This window comes from Pseudorasbora parva, chromosome 3 (genome assembly GCF_024679245.1).
Source record: "Pseudorasbora parva isolate DD20220531a chromosome 3, ASM2467924v1, whole genome shotgun sequence".
NCBI lineage: Eukaryota > Metazoa > Chordata > Actinopteri > Cypriniformes > Gobionidae > Pseudorasbora > Pseudorasbora parva.
The window spans coordinates 21052506-21071962 of record NC_090174.1 but is presented as its reverse complement, the minus strand read 5'-3'; the positions used below and the strand labels follow the sequence as shown (position 1 = coordinate 21071962).

At 40.3% G+C, this 19457-nt stretch overlaps 1 protein-coding gene across 19 annotated transcripts in view; it reads right to left on the bottom strand.

Moving 5' to 3' along the window:
• kcnt1b (potassium sodium-activated channel subfamily T member 1b) overlaps window positions 1–19457 on the bottom strand; it is a 119219-nt gene that overhangs the window by 89487 nt on the left and 10275 nt on the right. Inside the window, exon 1 of one of the 19 annotated variants that reach the window (XR_010904319.1) lies at window positions 6467–7601. The exons of 17 other annotated variants lie outside the window; for them this stretch is intronic. The gene's annotated coding sequence lies outside the window, so the exon portion shown is untranslated. Of the gene's footprint in view, window positions 1–6466; window positions 7602–19457 lie in introns of those variants that run through there. One more of the 19 variants, XR_010904318.1, reaches the window with a different exon arrangement.

Genomic DNA, 19457 nt, shown 5'->3' with positions numbered 1-19457 from the left:
TCTTCTTGACATGTAAATGAACAGTAATTTTGGAATAAATTAAAACAATCTAACTCTAATCTAAATTAAAATGTAAAAAAATATATATATATTAAAAAAATTTAATAAATCAAAATGCCAAATATTTCTTTTTCCCCATTTATAAGTATTGTTTTTATTTAAGAATACAGTAAATTAAATTTCTGGATTCACAAAATGAATTATTGTTAATTTATTTAATATAAGCTTTTTCACCAGAAAATGTTGGGGGGCAATATTGTTACAACGGGGAGGTCTACATGTCAGAAAGGTTTAGAACCACTGATTTATTATAACTACTTACTTAGAAAAACAACATGTATAGGCTGATGAAATAGAGTGTGCAAGGAAGGAACATGGTGCTCGGTCTCGTTTCAGACGGTTGAGTCCCTGCTGTCGGACAGGATGATTTTACGCTCATCTAAAGCTACACCTACATACAGTACAAATACAAACCCTGCACTGCACCACAGCATTTCACAGCACCTTTAGAAACATTCTCTCATTGTGAGGTGCCCTGAAGCTCCAGCTCTTTTATAAACCTGATCTATGTAAGCTGTTGACATATTAATGCACAGTTGGAGATGACTCATTTACATTGTCATTATTTGAAAACCAGTGTAAATCCCCTCATGTTTTGGCTCATAATACACTGTGTACTGCACATGTAACACTCATTAAAAGAAGAAAAAAAGACTCTGTGAACCAAATCAATATGGGGAAAAAACTTGATAAATGTCAAATTGTAGAACTAGAAATAAAGCAGACTGCTCATGTATTTTTTTTTTTTTTTTTTTTTGTATAAATGAAACGAGTTTTACCAGCATAGGCCTCTCATTTGACAGCTTGGCAGGATTTTATGAAACATGTAACCAATTTAAAGCACAAACATCTGTCATCTGCGCTATCAAAAAGCATGATGGGCAAACACTGTTCTGTACTAGTGAGTGATCTTTTAAAGAGAGTCGTGCAAACCATGTCTTTGGAAAGAGAAAAGAGCTGACAGGGTTGAGCCCTGTCGTGCGGTATAATAAAACGTGTCATGTTTTTATGTCAAGTGGTCTAAAAGTAGCTTTGAAGTCACTTTAGATCATTTAGAGGTCATTTAGAGATTTCAGATGTAGCTATCTGTGATATGGTATATCATTTTGCATTTGTCACTATCAAAGGTTTGAAAATTTATTTTGAAATAGACCAGTCGTCAACTAATTCAGGCAGAACACTGGTACACAGTATGTCAGATTATAGACAATGGAAGTGTGGGTGTCATTATTAGCACTATCTAGTGTGACACAGTTGGAGCTAACTGCTAACATAACTTTTCAAACTACTGGTATTTGCATCTCAGAACGGCTTGGTTTCAACTCCATCTCTGCTCTGAGTTTGGGTCACTTTAACGTGTGACATGCACATTTTGGAATGCAACATGCACTAACCGTCTTCCCATACTTCCCATAATAAGTGCTTATCAGAACAGAAGATTTAACCACCCTGTGGTTTTCTGTCAAACTGGTTTGAAGTCATAAATATTAGTATTGTATGATTAAATTATTTTTATTTAAAGGTACAATATGTAAGATTTTTTGGATTGAAATATCCACAAAACACTAGAACAATGTTATATATTTTGTCCCAAATGTTTCCAAGAATGCCCTTGATTTCTACTTTGTAAACCATGGCAACACCAACAATGCTTTAATATATTATATGTTTTATTAGACAGGCGAACAACTGTTTGGATACATTAATCGACAGAAAACTATTCATTGTTATACAGCTCGTTTAAATCTCGTTTTCATGATTTACCATGAGTACCATGTTTAACCATGCCTAATAACTGTAGTCTTACTGCAACAAGTGTCTCGTAGTAGCCACCGAGCAAACGCACAGAAAAGCATTATAACAATTTTCAACACACAAATAATGTATCTAATATTATAAAACAGCACTGCGTTACCCTACATTCTCCACTTGCAATGTTGCCTGAATCATAATCAAACCCTGTTTGTTCGTTGTCCAAAGGCGAACTAAGCCTTGTTTCTCCCAGGGTTTTTTTCTCCATTCAGTCACCTGATGGAGACTTTTGGTTCCTCGCCACCGTCGCCTCTTTTGCCTTTGGCTTTTGGCTTGCTCAGTTGGGGACACTATATATTCAGCTATATTACTGATCTGCCCGCATTGACACTATTTGAAAACTAAACTGAGCTAGATAACATCACTGTTTTCTCTGTAAAGTCTAATCAAATTTCCCTGTGCATTATTTTCCTGTTAACACTGTGAAGCTGCTTTGAAATTAAGGGCAATTAATCGAAATATCGCAAATGTACAGATCACGATGAACTTTGCTCACAAAACTTTTGTTTCCTTTTGTGAGTGAACGCAGCGTTTCTTGAGGGAATGCAAAAATTTTGGGGGAACGCAAAATATTTGAAAGAGAACGCAAAAGCATTGGCATAGTCTTTTCTTCCATCTCATATTTTTTTCCTTCAACATGTCCCTTGAAGGACAACTCCGGCGAATTTTTAAGTTTATCTTGATCGTTATATCTTTGTGAGTACAGTCTATAGAAAAAAACTCAAACCGGATTGGTGCTTGCAACACAGAGTTATTACAGTTAATACCCAGAGCCCCCCCTCAGCTAAAGCGGCTGCTTTGGGGGCATGCACGTAAAGGGTGTCTTTGTGCCTCTTAACAGACACAAAATACAATTAAAATGTCTGTCCAACATGAACAGGTCCCTCACACGACAACAAGATGCATTTAGCCACTTAGCCATTGTTTAAATTCACCTGTTTTAGCCGGCTAGCTGTGTCTCACGCTGAAGTCCCGTGGGAACGCAGCGGTAGCCAGAAAATAGGCAGTCCAGTTGGTAAGAGCGTCATGTGTGTGTAAAGCAAGATTATTTTAAATTATTGCACATCTTTCCTCAAGCCGAGTGTGCCCAAATGGAAGGATAAATAAAGTTTACATTACCTCCACGGGCTGCACCCGTCTTTAACCACGGAATGGCATTTTTCTTCAACTGGCCCGGCTGTGTAGTGTCTTTATAAGTTAGTCAAGTGTTCGCTGCAAATTTTTACAACTCGAAAAGGCACAAACGCGAACAATTTCTTCTTCACTCGTGAGCCCGATCGGATCATCATCACTCTAGTAATGTCTGGTCACGAACGAAACATTCTTTTTCAAAAGAACCGTTTTTTTTAGTGAACCGGGCGAACCAGTTCACCAAATCGGACTGAATCGTTCTAAACGGTTTGCGTCTCAAATCAGCGCTGACCACACACGTTATTTTAGTTACTCACTTTCTGACATGAGTGACAGTCCCTCCGAATATAAATAACCTAATGTCTTGAATTATATGTTGTAACTCCAACCATTCACTGAACTGAGTCATGTTTTGCTGAGAGATCTGATGAACTCACGAGCCGCTGATACTGAGCATGAGCGAGTAACTGAACGAGCAGCGGTCCTCATCGGATCAGCAGTACAGAATCGAAAACTATTTCTCTCGGACACGTTCAATACTGAGGACCGACGAGCCGATGAGCAGAGCCTCTACATAAACACGATGCTCTTCTCGACTTTCCGGCTACCGCTGCGTTCCCACGGGACTTCAGCGTGAGACACAGCTAGCCGGCTAAAACAGGTGAATTTAAACAATGACTAAGTGGCTAAACGCATCTCGTTGTCGTGTGAGGGACCTGTTCATGTTGGACAGACATTTTAATTGCATTTTGTGTCTGTTAAAAGGCACAAAGACACCCTTTACGTGCATGCCCCCAAAGCTGGCGTTTTAGCTGAGGGGGGGCTCTGGGCATTAACTGTAATAACTCCGTGTTGCAAGCACCAATCCGGTTCGTTTTTTTTTCTCAATAGACTGTACTTACAAAGATATAACGATCAAGATAAACTTAAAAATTAACTGGAGTTGTCCTTTAACGGGCTCTGTACATAACACAGAATATTGAGATCATCTTTTCTTCCATCTCATTTTTTTTCCTTCAACATGTCCCTTTACGGGCTCTGTACATAACACCGAATGACTTGAATGTGTCATTACATTTTATGAGCAAAACTAGGCAACTTTTTTCACATTTCCTCCTGTATATTTGTATTTATTTATTTAAACTGGACATCACAATAAGATGTAGAACAATAGTTAATTTACATCCATCCTTGTGTACGACTCTTCCATATTTATAGTCTGCTCTTGGCAACTAATGCCAAAGAAAGACCTATTTATTTGCAGTGTTGTTAAGGCATCCACTGAGTGGATCAATAGAAAGACAGATAGATATAGTTCCTTCTTTTCATACCCTGGAGGACTCATAGGATGTTAAAATAACATCCTATTAAATTGTTTATACAACCAATAAATGCTAATTAAACTGCTGCCCACCAAAAACTTAAGGACAGTTTACCTTTAGGGTTTCACAGGTTTATGGGTTTAGACTAGGGACCGAAAGGAAAATTCTGAGCACTGAGCATATTTTCAGCCGTTTTTGTCTTACGGCCAAAAATCGAAAGTGCCATTTTCTGCAAGAGAAATTTTGTTGCAACCCTAGTTTAGACTAGCCTGACAAGCCAGACCCACATCAAGATGTTTGGTCTGGAAACTCACCATTGACAGGGCTCAATGCGGGGGGGCGAGATAAATAGTTGTCTTTCAAACTCCCTCTGCACGCAATTGGATAGCGCTTCAACCAACCAGAGCAACGTGAAGCAGAGCTTGTAGATTAACTAGAGCTTGACTCCAAGTCTTCCAGAGTCGCGGTCAAATCTGATTCGAAAGGCCGCCGTTCGCCAGCTTCTGTTTAAGTAAATAGTAGTAATAGCCTACTAGTAGCACACAAGCGCAACTCTACAGTCATAATGTTAAGCCCCGCCCACTGACTCTATACACGATGTGATTGGCCTGACCAGAGTTTGGTTTTTACAGCTCAGAAGTTTATTAGACAAGTTGCTAGACGATACTCGTGGCAGATTAGATTTGCTGCCGCTAGGTTGCGTCTAGATTTCTAGGCTAAGTTTAGACATCACAAAATTTGAATTCTCAATATCCACTACAGAATTTTAATAAGAAACATTGAGAATCAAGGACTAGAAGAGAGGATTAAACTGCAGGTAAAATGTCATTAAATGTACCTTTGTCAAACAATATTGCCAGTGATTATTACATGGTAATTACATTAAATATATGTAATTATATACATAATTGTTGGCATGAAATAAAAACTAATAATCTTAGGAAACTCAAAGAAGCATCAAAAAGACATAACCAACAACAAATTCTCTCTGTGTGCTCTTTATAAAAACTATTTTGACATTTTCGCACAACTCTACACCCCTCCAGTCTCTCATATTCATCTCAACTGCAAACACAAGTGCACCATTATTGCAGTACACAATAGGGCAATAGGCTGAATTTGGAGTGGATTACATTAGAGGACGGACATCATTGAACAGATATGAAACCAGCCCTGCAGAAAGCTGCATTAGGTCCATCAAGCTTCAGCTCGCATTGAATGAACTGCTGTAGAGTGCTGGGTGTGGACTTAGAATAAAAAATTTATCTGCCTAATCAAACCATAATGTAAACAGATTTACATTTAGAATGAGATATTCATTTTTTCCATCTTAGTGATAGTCTGCTTGACAGGTGTATGTAAGGCAAAGGAGCTTCAGTCAACAATCATATCAGCATTATATGGCCATGGAGTTGTATTATTAAAAACACATTAATAAAGTTAATAGCTCATCTATTTGTTGGATCCATGAGACGTAAAACAGAACACACATTCAAAATGACTTGATGGGGTGTACTGATGAAATAAATATAAAGGCCACACAGAGCAAATGTGACAATGAAAATACGTCCACTTGCTTGTTCACCAGCTCTTTAAAAGCCACAGGTAAATCATTTGTCTATAAAGGCACAATGCGCTTCACACAAATCATCATATTTGACTGTCAAACGAGTATTTGATACACAAAATTAGTAGAGGTTTCTAGTTCCAGCTTTCTGAATTGTTGTTAGAATGCAACACAACATCAATATCTACAACCCAAGTTTCATTTATTAATGTCTAATACAGAGCAATTACTGCAGCACCCTCCTGTCAGTCATATTACACTTTAAACGTTTTAAGTGGCTTTTATAATATGTGGGGAAGATTAATATTGCCACAGCATAATCAGGCAGATATGACATTCCTGTAGATGATTATAACGAATAAAGACGCACTGAAGTGATTCTCTCAAGACTTCTGAAAAATAAAATCATGCAAACACGAAATCTATAGTTTTTGATCGTTTCATCTATTATAAATCGTCATTAGCTCATTCGTTTAGAATTATTCTCAGTGAATGTGGTGCGTGCTGGAGGATGCTGCAGATTTGTTATCAAACAGTGTTCACACACATGCTGCTTGAAACGGGACTGCGGTACCTTTGGCCAGCATCGCTCTCAAAAGAACCCATCGTCCGAACCGGCACCGCAGAATTGAGCCAAATATGCTCGAAGGATTTCCTGGCTTCGGTCTTCCCGTCCGGGTCGATTTCGGACGGCGACTCGGTTCTTTTGGCACCTGCCATTCTCAATGCTCACAAGTTACAACCAGCAGAGATGGACGGGGACCGTCAGCGCGAGTTCATGCTTCACTTTACCGCGCGTCGCATCCGTAAATACACCTGCTGCCGGACGCGCGCATCGCGCTCACGACGTCGACGAGGGTAATCAAGCAACACACACTGGCGACTGAGGAGCGTGGAGTCTTTTGGTGCTCAATATGGTCTCGAGATTCTCTTCAGCCTACACCCTCAACTGCGCAGGTCCGGCTCAGAAGTGTATCTGTGCCGAATCGCATTAACACATCAAAACCAAGACATCAAGCTTAGCAACATATTTTAATAATGCTGAATAAAACAGCCTTTCCGGTTTAAAACCAATGGCGAGATGAAAGGTGGAAATAATGGTCTGTATAAGTTTTAGAGACCACAATAATCTCCATTTAGAAATATTGATTTAAGACCATTCAATATTCATTCAACTAAACAGGAAAGCTCCACTGTCTGCTACTACCACACAGAGACTAAAAGATTAAATTAGCCATTTTCAAATTAAATTGCATTTATTCTTTATGTTGGGTGTAAATAAATGCCAACTCAAATGGGACAGTTGTTCATTTATGGTTCAGATAATAACAAAAGTGTAACATGAGCTCAGGATTCTGAAGAAAATGATGATTCACCTACGTTGCTAGGGTGTTGCAAATGCTGCTAGCATATTGTTTATGGTGTTCTGCGTAGTTGCTTAAAGAGCCCATCCCCAAGTGTCTAAGATATTGTTGATATCTCTATTGATTGCCAGGGTGTTGCTATGCAAACGCTAATGTATAATGTATTTTGAATGGTTGTTAGCACATTGCTGTGGTGTTCTGTGCAGTTGCTATTGCCAAAATGAATAGAGCCTATCATCAAGTTGCAAGATATTCTGGTCTCTAGTTGGTTGTCAGGGTGTTGCTATGGAGTTTATAAAGTGTTGTGGGTGGTTATGAGTGTGATGTTACATGGTGTCACAAACAGGTGGTTTTTAGGACGCTGCAAGGGTTTTATCCCTTTTAGTATGTTGAAGTATCGCACATCCTTGACAAGTCAAGTGAAATTATGTTTATTTGTATTGTTGTGGGGTTTACTGATCACACTGTTAAACCGAATCAATGAAACATGTTAGATCATAAGTACATTATGGTGAAGGGGGGATTTTGAAATCCACTGCCGCTTCAATATACCTGTATATATTTATATCCTAATTAACTTCATAATCAAAACTTTAATCAATATTAATCCTATATTATTATAATGATTCAATCCAGTTATGATTTTGTTTTAGTTTCTTGTTTTCTAAAGTGTATGTTTGGTCTCTGAGGAGTGACTGAGGGTCTGGCCTAGAGATGTGTGATGTGTCACTAAACACTGGCAACAAGGTCATGTGTTTGGATTTTGGAGGTATCACACACCCCTAACATGTCAGGAGTGCAGTAACAGCGTTTGCTCACTTAGCCCGGCTTCCAGATATGAAATATGGATTTGTCTTTCATTTAATTTATTATGTTTTATTCCTTTTATATTTCCTTTTACTGAAACACTAAAGACTCAAGATGAATATTGCCTGTACTATTGTGTGTCCCTCACTAAAAGAAAGCACATGTTATCAGTATGTTTTGGTAAGAACTAGTTAGAACTGGAGCTTAATCAGCTCCAACCTTGGAGAGACTGTGTATCTGTGTATGTGCGCAATATTCTATGCTACAGATCAGAATGGTGTACAATGGGCACCCTAAGAGATGGGTGGACTTGTTGTTCTGGGCAAGCTGGCGCCTGCTCCAGATCCTGAAGGTCACTACGGGCCTGATTCCGGGGTGAAAGCATCAACAAGTGACACGTCAGTGGAAACGTGCATCCGATTAACTGACCCGAGTGGAAATTTACCATGACTGTGCATTGTCTCTGAGCCAATCAGAAGCATCCACATTGCAGTAATGACGTGGATAAGACCTTGAAAACGGTATAACTGTTGGGACAATTGTATGTACGATAGGGCGAGGCAACGAGACGGTGAGAGAGGGAGCGCGGCCTACGAACTCCTTGTGAGACTTGAAGCTGGCTTCTGCTTTTGAAACTGCAAACTATTCTTAAGTAAATTTTTCTTTTATTTATTTGGAATCCTGACTCTGTCTTCATTTCTTCACTACTGGTCCTGGGTCATAAGCTGTTAACCCCTAACAATGGTCGTTAACCCATTACCCTATTGAAAAAAACAGCATATGCTGGTTATGTTTTGAAGCATGGCAGCTGGTTTGAGCTGGTTTATGCTGGTCCTTAGCTGGTTATAAGATGGTCCCTATCATTAGCTAGTTTCTTAGGACCAGCTCAAACCAGTTGCCATGCTTCAAAACATACCTTACCAGCATATGCTGTTTGTTTGTTTGTTTCAAAAGGGAATACAATTGATTTTTCAATTACAGTTGAACACTGATCTGATGAACTACATATTTGCTGTCATCATGACACTCATTATGTGTCCTGTCCTAAAGATAGAATTTTCCTTTAAGGAACTGTTTATAAACGTATAAGTATTCAAATATCTATTGTACATATTGTTCCTCCAGATACCACACACCTTTTATACAAATTATAAAAGCACATGCACCAGAAACCAAACAAAAACACGCAGTCATGAAATCTTTACGAATAGAGAGTACGGCCCACTGCCTGAGTGGGAGTCTCTGTTCTTGTTCAGTCTCTGCTCTGAGGATGACGATTATGTAACACTAGATTATGAGAACAGTAGACAGGGGATTCCACCAATGAAATATCACAGTGACACCCTGTGGTCAGAGAAGGAGCAATACACAATTTTTGAATCCTCCGAGACAGTTATTGTTACTGAAAAGTATTGATTTTTATCTACTCAGGATGTGTAAGGCTCAATGAGCTGAATCTGCTAGAACACACCACCAACCAGATTTTCATTTTAAAGAAACACTGATTTCTCTTCTTCTTTGCTAATCAAGTTTAAAGTTCGCTGCAAAGTAAACACTTTTTTCCAGTAAAAGTATCAAAAAATCCTAAAAACAATACATTTCACACCTTTATACTGTATATAGAAATAGAGTCACGCTTTATATTAGATGTATTTAACTACTATGTACTTACATCAAAAATGTATTGTGCTTATATTGTATTGCAAAACACAAGTGAGGTGGGATGCGGTAGAGACAGGTTTGGTGATATGAGTAGGTTTAAGGGTGAGTTAAGGTGTGTGAATTTTTTGTTCTACTGAACACAAAAGAAGACATCTTGTAGAATATCGGGAACTAAACAGTTAATAAGCCCCATTAAATTCCAAAGTAGGGAAAAATACTATGAAAGTTAATGGGGCAACTAACTGGTTACCAACATTCTTCAAAATATCTTCTTTTTTGTAAATTATGACCGAATTTAAATGTTTTTGGTTGAACTATTCCTTAAAATTAACAATGACCTTAAAACATTACATGATGATAACACTAAAACAAGTAGGCTCTCTCTTTATGTACTTTTTTTTCATGCACTGCAGTAAATGTTACTAAAATATATCTTAAATCACAAATTTTACACTGTTTATTTTATGTACCTTTTTACATATGGTAACACCAACATAAAAACCCTCTAATAACCTCTAACCTCTAACACTCACTGCAATTCCTTTAATGCTCTAATACTGTACAATGAACACAATTGTCTACATATTTCCCCATCCAATTTACAAACCCGATTCCAAAAAAGTTGGGACACTGTACATATTGTTAAAAAAGGTAATACAATAATTTACAAATCTCATATACTTTTAGAATATAGATAACATATCAAATGTTGAAAGTGAGACATTTTGAAATGTCATGTCAAATATTGGATCATTTTGGATTTCATGAGAGCTACTATCATGGCAGTTAAAATCTGATTTTGGATATCATGAGAGCTACACATTCCAAAAAAATTGGGACAGGTAGCAATAAGAGGCCGAAAAGGTTAAATGTACATATAAGGAACAGATGGAGGACCAATTTGCAACTTATTAGGTCATGACTGTGTATAAAACGAACCTCTCAGAGTGGCAGTGTCTCTCAGAAGTCAAGATGGGCAGAGGATCACCAATTCCCCCAATGCTGCGGCGAACAATAGTGGAGCAATATCAGAAAGGAGTTTTTCAGGAAAGTGTTTGAAGTTATCATCATCTACAGAGCACAATATTATCCTACGATTCAGAGAATCTGAAATAATCTAGAACAACATAATACTCCCATCCAGACGTCATCTCTTTCAGGGGAAGACCTTACATTTTCCAACATGACAATGCCAGACCACATACTGCATCAATTACAACATCATGGCTGCGTAGAAGAAGGATCCTAAAAGAAAACCTAAGACAGTTGAGAAACTAGAAGCCTGTATTAGACAAGGATGGCAAAACATTCCTATTCCTAAACTTAAATGTGCATTAAATGGGTCACACTAAATGTGCATCTGGTAATATATATTCTTGATATTAAAGAGATGATCACCCAAAAATGAATTATGAAAAGTTGTGGTAACCAACCAACCAAACAAACAAACAAACAAACAAAAGAAGAAATAAAGATTTTGAAAATGGAATTAATGGAATAATGGAGTTAATAAAAGACTGTAATGGAATAATAAAATTAGATTTCTTTTAATTAAATACAATTTAGATAAAATAAATTAAATAGATACAATTTAAGTATTTTGCCTAAACAGCAAATCTTCTGGCAACTGTGATAGCTCAAATTGCTTTTAATTTTATTTATTTATTAGATATTTAATATTGTTCAAAAGCATATTGTTCATAAAGCATATTAGTGCATAATTAAGATGAAATTGTTATGTTTTCAAATAGAAATGTAAATTAGCTGAAAAGTTTTGCTAATGTTGAGTGAGTATAAAATGTTTTATGAATATGGATGAGGTATCTGAATTTATCTCAAATAAAACAATAAAAATGAGTCAACAATTTAGTCCTGCTGTTGTGCTGACGTTCTAAGTAGGACTGAACATTTGTATTGAAAAATTCACATAAGCTGTATATATATATATATATATATATATATATATATATATATATATATATATATATATATATATATATATATATATATATATATATATATATATATATATATAAACTGTAAAAAAATAAGTAAAATAAAGCTCATTAAACTCATATGCTGAAGATTCAATTATAAAATATATGACTGGCTAGTTAGTGTGGTAGCTTGTCTTATAAAACACATTAGCTATGTTATATAGCTATTTATTTCCAGATTATTCCTTTCTGTTGTTAATCACAAATTATCCGAAGGCAAGCAAACAACTGTTACAAAAATTCAAAAAGGCACGGCAAGGTTCACAGCAAGTCATCTGACAGATCAGACCGCTAATAACTAAACCATTTCCCTGTTCAGAACAGCAGATGGAAGTCTTGAGTATAGAGATGCTTTCCTGCCACTACACATTAGCACGAGGCTGAGAGCTCCAGATTCCTACATCAGCCTGAATCAGTGCGAGAGCTCTACTGGGCACAGTCAGCTCACGGCATCAACGAAAACAGCAGCAAACATGCGTGTGAGAGAAAACACTTGCTGCAATTCGTTTAACTGTTCTTCTTCAATGGATATTATATACAGCAAGTATTGGATTCTTCATGCCTTCTGGCATAATATGACATTCTAATCCAGTCCTGATACAGCATGTGTAAGATGCTCCAGTCTGGTGGTCTGGTGGGAGAATCATGCAGAGAAAGCCGATAGATTTTACAGATGGATGATTCAGAATATGGCTCTACGCACTTGCACTACACAAGTTCCACATTACTGCTCTTCTTTTAAAAGGGAAGCAGAGACATAAAAACCAAGACAGAGACCGTTCAAAAGACAATTAAATGAGAATAAGCATTGCTGGCTGTAATTCTAAGATTTCATGGCACATTTCACAAGGAAATTGAGCAGTGGGGGGCAGAAGCACTACAAAAGGAAAGACATTAACAATTAACAGCTGTGCAGAAGATAATAAACACAAGAGAATATGTGCAAAAACACACAAAAATGAAAGACTGAGAAAATAAGGTATTATTATTAGGGCTCTCAGTTGATTAAAACGTTCAAATTATTCTCAGATGTGATGTTTCTGTGTCACTACTCTCTTGTGGAGCAATTGATCATATATGGTAGCTGATGCTAGCCAAGGGATGTGAGTAAAGGACATTGACTTCAGGAACTGAAGAAAAAATGGACAGCATTAATTGTGTCAACTATTTTATACTTTTAAACAGTAAATATTATTTACACACTGTAACACCCGTCCTAATTAGAGCTCTATTTAAAAATGGTAGAAAAGTGGAATTCCATAACCATAACCAATCAGAGTTTTTTTCTAAACAACACCCCCAGGAGAATGAATGTATATAAACTGATTTTAAAATGAATATTAAACAGCCGTGTGATTACTGAATATTATTTTTGTAGGGAAATGTCTGTATGTAATTGCTATGCACATCATAATATCATCACAATATTCCAAAAATAAAGATGAGATTTCTTGGCTAATCTCATAATGCCATTCTTCAGTAAGGAGGATTGAATAATTAATCAGGGAGGTAATATTGTTCTGTTGTCTTTGCACAGTGATTTGAAAGTAACACGCTCAGAGAAGGATGCAGTCTCACTGTTGCATTGATCACAGTCTTTGAATCCAATTCAACTGGCAAACGAGGCAGAAGGGCTGTTTAAACTGAGATAACGGCTATCATAGTAGTTCTCACTAATACAAGTTGTCATGGCCACAACACACACTCAGTGACCAATAACATTGTTTATTCAAGGTCATAAAAATGTGATGTGCACACCACCTTTAAAGGAACAGTCAACCAATAATGAAAATTATGTCAACATTTTCTCACCATCATGTCTTTCCAAACTTGTAAACTTTCTTTTTTCTATAGAACATAATTGAATATATTCTGAGAAGTATTTTGGTGACAATTTAGGTTCACTTGAAAAAAAACTTGCCAATACACACTATATATATTGTAGTGTTTTTACATGTTTGGTCTGTGTTTGTTGTGTTTTTGCTCCTGTACTTCCTGGTTTCAGTTGTCACGTTCCTTTGTTCTCAGTTTCCCGCCACTTGTCTGTTCCCTTGGTTACCGTCATCAGTTTAGATTGTTTCAGGTGTGTTTAGTTAGTTATGGTCTGTGTCACCTATCCCCCTTGTTTAGTCCCTCATAAGTGTGTGTATTTAAGTTCCTCTTGTTCACTCTGTCTTTGTCCAATCTCACGTTATATTCGTAGTGTTTGGTGTTCTGCTTAGAGTTTATGATAATAGAGCCTGTCTGTTTGGAAGTCCTGAATTTCCTCATCTTTGCTTCATCACACACCCATAGCAAGTGTATACAGAATTTTTTTATTGTGAGTGTATCTACAGAATGCATACAATTCACTGCTGATTATGGGGCAGATTATTGGTTAATAAAGATTTACTTTCCATGCGGCTCCTTGCACAATACTATAAAAACCTCATGACCTATTATGACCAACTTCAAATGTATATCTTTTCTGACATGATACTAGTATAATGTGTAGCTCACCCATTGCACTTGTAAATGATGATATTCAATAAAAGAGATTTATGACTTGTAGAATCAAGCTAAAATGGCATGTTTGCTTTTGTTAATACGGTTGGTTAAGTTTAGTGTAAGTGGATCATTATTTGGGAAATCAAATTTTCCTTGAGCTTTTCAGTCAACCTTACATTGTTTCTCTAAGTAGGGTGGAAATAATCTGTAATTAAAACTGTGATTAAATTATATATAGAAAGCTCCATTTACGATCGCTGGAGCTGTCAATCAAACAGGACCTTGCCAAAACTCCCAGTATAATCAACAAATCACTTATTTACATTGTGTTTGCACTGTTAGTTATGAGGAAAGCATTTCTTAAGTGTGCAGAAATCAAGTTGCAATGATGAGATGACTGTATTCATGCACTCAACATGTCTGTGATTGGTTACAATACTCTTGACTGCAACCTTTCATGCCACAATCTGAACAAAATTATAAACGCAACACTTTTGTTTTTGCCCCCATTTTTCATGAGCTGAACTCAAAGATCTGATGCTTTTTCTATGTTCACAAAAGGCCTATTTCTCTCAAATATTGTTCACAAATCTGTGTTAGTGAGCACTTTTACTTTGCGTGTTCCAGTTCCTGCCAATATCCAGCAACTTTGCACAGCCATTGAAGAGGAGTGGACCAACATTCCACAGGCCACAATCAACAACCTGATCAACTCAATGCAAAGGAAATGTGTTGCACTGCATGAGGCAAATACTGTACAAACCGGTTTTCGGTCAGTTTTTGAGTTTATAATTTTGTTCAGTGTAAATATAATGCCATAGATCTAAATATAATGCCATAATAAACCATTTTCACGATTAGTTACCTTGACACCTTATTAGTGCCTTGACAGTTGTAGTAGTAAAAATGTGCTAAAAGTTTTCAAGAGAGTTCCACATGTAATACTAGCTATTTCATATTCAACGATGCTATAGCCAATCACAGAAGTGGGCATTTACACTGAAGTCTCATAGCAGACACACACCCCTTGAAATTAAGGATCCAAATTAAAAGGTTAAAATCAGGATAGTAAAAATGCATTTAATTTCTTGATGTAAAAATCATACTAACATTATAAGTGCACACCAGGAAGCATTATAAAATAATGCAGTTTATGACCCCTTTAACCTTTTAGGGTATCAGATTTTAACTGCCAAGTTATGTACAACAATCAACATAATTGTCAGACACAGACGAGGACACAGAGGGATTAGTGCAAGTGCAACGTTTATTATCAGAGGTTTCAAACACAGGTGATACTTTGGTGGAAGGTAACACTCAGAAGGTAACACTCAGACGGATGATGATGATGGTGAAGTTGATGAAGGGGAAGACGAAGATGACGATGAAGATGGTACAGGTGAGGGCTTCTATGAAGGACAGGTAGTCGACGATGGGATCGGTGCAAAACCAGACAATGGGAGTGAAGGTGAGCCGGGTTGATATAGTGCTGACTGGTGATGGTGCCCAGGTGTTCAGAATTCAGGTGATGGTGAACGAGTGGGCGTGGCAGTGACTGATGATTGTGAGGGCGTGGCAGTACCCCCTCCTCCACGGGCGGGCTCCTGACGGCTGGGACAGGCGGCGACGGGGTGTCTCGCGGCCCAGAGGAGCGTGTCAGGTAGGGTGGTCTTGGTGAAACTGAGTGAGAAGATTAGGGTCTAGCACATCGTTCCTGGAGATCCAGTTCTGCTCCTCAGGACCATAGTCCTCCCAATCTACCAGGTATTCCATCCGGGAACCCCGTCGCCACGAGTCGAGGATGGCTCTCACGCGGTAGACTGATGGGTCCTCATCGATGGTAGGAGGAGCAGGTACAGCATCATCACCAGGATATGTGGGTGAAGACGGGACAGGTTCAGTGAAGGGCTTTAGTAAAGATACATGAAATGATGGTAATATTTTATAGGTGGGTGGAAGGTGAAGGCGGTAGGTGACTTCGTTCAGCTGCATGTCTACCGTGAACGTTGTATTGGGGACTCAGCTTACGGCAAGGCAGCCGGAGACGGACGTCCCTCGTGGAGAACCAGACCTTCTGGCCTGGCTGGTACCGCGGCGTGGGTCCGCGTTTGGCGTCAGCGTGGTGCTTGTGTCTCCAGACTGCCTGCTGGAGTTGCACGTGCGCTGAGTCCCAGAGCCTCTCGCTCTGGCAGAACCACTAATCCACCGCTGGGACCTCCGAGGGCTCACCCGTCCAGGGGAAGAGCGGTGGTTGGTAGCCGAGGACACATTGGAAGGGGGTTAGCCCTGTGGTGGACTGCTGGAGCGAATTCTGTGTATATTCGGCCCAGGGCAGATACTGGCTCCAGCTCTCCTGATTCTAGTGGCAGTATACCCTCAGGAATCTCCCGATCTCCTGGATCTTGCGTTCAGTCTGGCCATTGGTCTGAGGATGGTAACCTGATGAGAGGCAGTCCACATTTAAGAGATTAATTGGGGTCTTCGGTTGGAAAAGATGTCTTCCGGAAGCCCAAAATGTCGAAAGACTTGGGTGAAGAGTGCCTCCGCGGTTTCCAACACCGTAGGTAAGCCTTTGGAAGGGATGAGTTTGCAGGATTTCGAAAATCTGTCGACAACGACTAGGATACAGGTGAAACCTTGGGATGGTGGCAGGTTGGTCATGAAGTCGATCCCCAGATGGCTCCAGGGTTGCTCGGGGATCGGAAGAGGGACCAGCTTGCCCTCGGGGAGTCCCCTAGGGGTGTTGGCAATGGTGCAGACTTAACATCCCTTGACGAATAGGGAGACATCCTGAGGCATGGCGGGCCACCAGTAACGGTAGCGAAGGAGAGAGAGGGTCCTTCTCCTGCCTGGGTGTCCAGAGCCTGGTGAAGAATGAGCTAAGTCCAGAAGGGGCAGGCGATGGCGAGGCGGGACGGAGAGGTGCCCTTCTGGACCTCCCGGCGGAGCAGGCTGTTGGGCGTTCTCCTGTTTGATCTGCTCGTGGAGCGCCCACTGGATCGGGCTGACAACCCTGGCTGGAGGGAGAATGGTTTCACGGTGCTCTGGCTTAGGGTCGGCTTGGTGAAGCCTAGAAAGGGCATTCGCCCAGTTGTTCTGGTTCCCTGGACGGTACGTCACCTTGAAATTGAATCTGGTGAAGAAGAGGGCCCAGGGGGCCTGACGATGATTCAGCTGTTTGGCATCTCGAAGGTACTCAAGGTTACGATGGTTGGTGATGACTTCAACTAGATGTTCTGCTCCCTCCAGCCAGTGTCTCCATTCCTCCAGGGCGAGCTTGATCACCAGGAGCTCCAGGTTCCCGATTTCGTAGTTGTGCTCTGCCAGGGAATAGCTTCTTGGAGAAGAAGGTACATGGATGGAGTCGTGAGGGTGTCCCCTGCCGCTGAGACAGAACCGCTCTGACCCCGGTCGATGAGGCGTCCACTTCAACGATAAACGTAAGATAAGGATTGGGGTGGACCAGGATCGGATCGGAGCGGACTGGAAGGCGTTGTTCAACTGGTGAAAGGCCTCCGTGGCCGATGAAGTCCAGGACAGAGACTTGGGCCGGTTCTGGAGCAGAGAGGTGAGTGAGGAGCTGAGCAGGCTGTAATTCTTTATGAAGCGGCGGTAGAAGTTGGCGAATCCCAGGAAGCGCTGCAGCTCTTTGATGGTAGTGGGCTGAGGCCAATGGGTAATGGTGTCCACCTTCCTCTGGTCCATCTTGACTCCGTGGGTGTCTATGATGTACCCAAGAAACTGGACAGTGGAGACGAGGAACTTGCACTTCTCGAGCTTGAGATAAAGGTGATGGTCTCTGAGCTTTTGCAGGACTTGACGGACATGCTCCTCATGCTCCCTCAGGTCACTAGAACAGATGAGTATATCTTCGATATAGACAATGACAAACTTGTTTAACAATTCATGAAATACCTCATTCATGTAATTTTGGAAGACGGAGGGTGAGTTGGACAGGCCATACGGCATCACCTGATATTCATAGTGACCTGAGGGAGTGATGAAGGCTGTCTTCCACTCGTCTCCCTTGTGAATGCGAATGAGGTTGTAGGTGCTTCTAAGATTGAGCTTGGAGAAGATGGTGGCCCCACGGAGTTGTTCTAGCGTGGATGGGACCAGAGGAAGAGGATAACTAAACTTTACAGTCTGAGAATTAAGGTGATGGTAGTCGATACACAGCCGCAAGCCTCCGTCCTTCTTGGCCACAAAGCCCTTAGCGCTTCATGCACGTACTCCTCCATAGCCTTCTGTTCCGGGATGGACAGAGGATAGACACGGCCTTTGGGTAGAGTAGCCCCAGGCAGGAGGTCGATGGCGCAGTCCCATGGCCGATGGGGTGGTAGTTTGGTAGCCAACTGCTTACTGAAGACATCCTGGAATGCCCGATAAGCTGGGGGAATGGCCACGTTGACTTGAGTTTCAGGACTCTCTACTGAGGTGGACTGGACAGGTAATGATGAAGGAACTGATGATGATGATGGACCTTTTCGGCAAGGACAATGAATACAACGATCAAAGCAGTTCTCATCCCATTGCAGGATCTCTCCGGTGGACCAGCAGATATGCGGCTGGTGCAAGATGAGCCAGGGGCGTCCCAGGATGATGTCCGCGGTTGACTCCTCCAGCGTGGAGGAGAGGCTACAGGCAGATAACCGTTGAGACACGTGGATGGTTTTCTGGATGAGGGCTTCCAAGCCCATGGCATCCTCGTAGACCACAATGAGTTGCTTGATTTCAGCGAGGAGGCCGTGGCGGAAGGCGGTGACGAGGGTTGATTCATTCCATCCACTCATACAGGCCAGCGTGCGGATACGCAATGCATAGGAACCTGTTGTCTCTTGTTTGCCTTGGCGAATAGAAAACAGTTGATCATGGACAGATAATACGGCAGTTTGTTGACCAAATACCTCTTTTAGATGAGTGCAGAAGTCTTTGGTGGAGCCGATGACGGGGGCATTCGTTTCCCATAATGACTGTGCCCACTGAAGGGCTCGGCCTGAGAGTAATGAGATAATAAACGCCACCCGGCCTCTCTCGCAGTGGAACAGATAGGAAATTTGCTTCCATACACAGGGAACATTGCAAGAGAAACCCGCTGCAATCCTTCGAACACAGGTGATACTTAGGTGGAAGGTGACACTCAGACGGATGACGATGACGGCGAAGACAATGAAGGTGAAGACGAAGATGACAATGAAGACGAAGATGGTACAGGTGAGGGCTTCTACGAAGGAAGGGTAGTGGACGA